General features: G+C 38.9%; 1 protein-coding gene across 1 annotated transcript in view; it reads right to left on the bottom strand.

Moving 5' to 3' along the window:
- Positions 1-2,107, bottom strand: part of LOC101852817 (choline-phosphate cytidylyltransferase B) — a gene marked incomplete in the record, with an annotated part of 45,222 nt that extends 43,115 nt beyond the window's left edge. Inside the window, 1 exon segment of the mRNA XM_013088042.2 lies at positions 1,894-2,107.
- Between the last annotated feature and the right edge of the window lie 499 nt (positions 2,108-2,606).

The following is a 2,606-nucleotide window of genomic DNA, read 5'->3' as shown; positions in this document are numbered from 1 at the left end:
TATATATATATCCTAATAAAATAACAGTTCAATATGTAGTCGTCCACAGTTATTATTCCACAATATTCTTTTCACTGGAGGGTAACTTTGTTTATTACTAGGGGTAACAGCAAGAAAGAAAGGAAGAGACTAAAAACGGCAAAACGTCAAGTACTTTCTCTGCTTGTGAAGTACCTGTTACGTCATGAAAATGCCCAATTTTTAGCGCTGTGCCATACCATGTACGTCATGGAAGTTGGCAAAATTTGCTGCTCCTGGTTGCCTGTATGACGTTACATGTACATCATGCTAATAACCTGACTTTAATTCTTCTGTGCGGAGTTTTAGCCGCAAGCCAGGTGTAGATTCGTATTCGGGAATAAAAGAAGCGCATTTTTTCGGTATCAAATTTGCCTTTATTTCTTTACTGCTAGGCTTTCAAACGATCGATAAACACGGGCGGCTGTGTGCTCTCGTAAAACGCAAACACCGAAATTAATTTTAAAAGGTTAATAAATTCACTTTTTGACTTTGATTAGCAGGTTATTTGATACTATGAGTAAGATGGGAGGAAATGGGGAAGAAAAGTGACACTATCAAAAACCCGACGTCCGAAAATGTCACGAGTAGCTAGATCAAAACCGTGCGTCCATTAACACTGAGACATTAGGCTGCTGGCCTGGGTAACCTGAAAATCAGTGCTGACAGTAGGAACGCATACCCCCTGGCAACAAAAGGGTTTTAGAAGCAATGTCATAGGAAAAATACCCCCAGCCAAGTGGCCTACACTTAAAAAAGGTTAGGCCTACCTTTTATCAAAGTCTGCACAGACAAACACTTTTCCTTATAAACTTAAATCATAATTTTAAAGGAAAGAAATAGACCTTGGCCTAAGCTTTGATAAAAAGTCAAAACACAAAGATAAAGTAAATAACCTACAAAATGCCTGGGAATGTACAAAACACTTGAGATTTTACATATGTTGGTCAAAGGTCACAGGTCAAGTGACAGCTCAGCTGATTGTCTATATTTTGGCACAGCTATAACGTGAAGAGGGTTCCATTGTAGTGCACGTTCATTAGACTATGATTTGGGAATGGCAAGACTCTTGTACTACTGTAAAACCTGCCCAAATTATCAAATATTTGGCCTATAATATCAATCTAGGGCACTTCTGTACAATTGCAGTCCCGTTTGTTTACATGATGGCCATATTGATATTGTGGGAGTGAATCTAGATCTAGATCTAGATCTAGATAGCCATGATAATCTATCTCTAGAATATAGTCTAGATCTAGAATCTATATTCTCGATCTATATCTAAACTAGATATAATTTTTATTCAGTTTACATCTAGAAATCTAAAAAAGAAATACGTAAAAATTACTAGATCTGGATCTACAGGGGGTACTTAACTTAGGGTGTGCCTAGATCTAGACTCTGTCTAGTGTTCTAGTGCAAACGGGACCACAACCGTACAGTAGGCCTAGTGGGCGCCTAGTGCCCAATCCAGTCTTTTTAAAATGTCAAAACCTGATGAACTTTGGCAAGACATACAGTACAATGATCAATCCATGGATTAAATTAAATGTGATGTCATAGCATTTAAGTCATTAAGTAGAAGTACTTTAGTAGATCTACATCCAAGGCAAGGTATGATAAGTATGAGTACGTGACAATGTATTCGACTTTGCCCAGGACACGGTAAATTAAACTCAGCAAAATATTAGGCATTAGGGATCATAACTATGAATAGATCTTGTCCTATTATCTTATACTCTAGTTTTCAGTCTAATCTTGACCTGGCCTAGGCCAGAAGAAGAAGGGAAAGAGTCACTAGGGTCAACAAATGAAGGCCAAACCAAACAAAAACAAAAAGGGAAAAAAAGGTAAACAAAATCTGTGTGCACCTACGTTGTGTCTGGTTATCGATGACGGGCCACGTGCTTCAAAATCAAGCTCTTTCGGACTGTTCTTGTCTTCGGCTGCTTTCATACAAGACCGACGCTTTTAGATAGGGTTGGGTTGTTCCTTGCCTGTAGCAATACCACTTGAACTTTACCACAGGTGGACACACCGATGAGCCGATGATGCATAATGGTGTGTTCCACGTCACGCTTTTGGTTTGTTTACACTCGCTTTCTTCGTTCTAAAATCCATTCGCAGAGGGGCAACTAAAATAATTTTACTACCGTTCATCGTGCGAAATACTGTTCAACTCTTCTTCTGACTGTCCCCGCCGTTTTATGCACACACAAAAAATCAGAAATTATGCAAAATGAGCAGAAAAATGTGAAATTATGCGATTCTATTAATTTTAACAAAGAATGTTGAAGGTAAATAATAAGAAATTATGCCCCCAAAAATGATCAAATTTGTCAAAAGTATGCGGGGTGCATAAAACTCCGGGCACAGTTATGATGGCGATACTAGCAAAAACCTTAGACCTATTGGTTTTCACAAATCACAATCAAATTCATTTACTGCCCGTCTCCCCCCTCTCCCCCAGCATCACTTCTATCTGTCTGTCTGTACCGAAACACAACTACACACACGTACGCATGCACCATTACACATCATTACACACACACACACACACACACACACACACACACACACACACACAC

This window comes from Aplysia californica, unplaced genomic scaffold, assembly GCF_000002075.1.
Source record: "Aplysia californica isolate F4 #8 unplaced genomic scaffold, AplCal3.0 scaffold00022, whole genome shotgun sequence".
Lineage (NCBI taxonomy): Eukaryota > Metazoa > Mollusca > Gastropoda > Aplysiida > Aplysiidae > Aplysia > Aplysia californica.
Note: the sequence above shows the minus strand (reverse complement) of the source record. Positions and strands in the feature narration are given on the sequence as shown.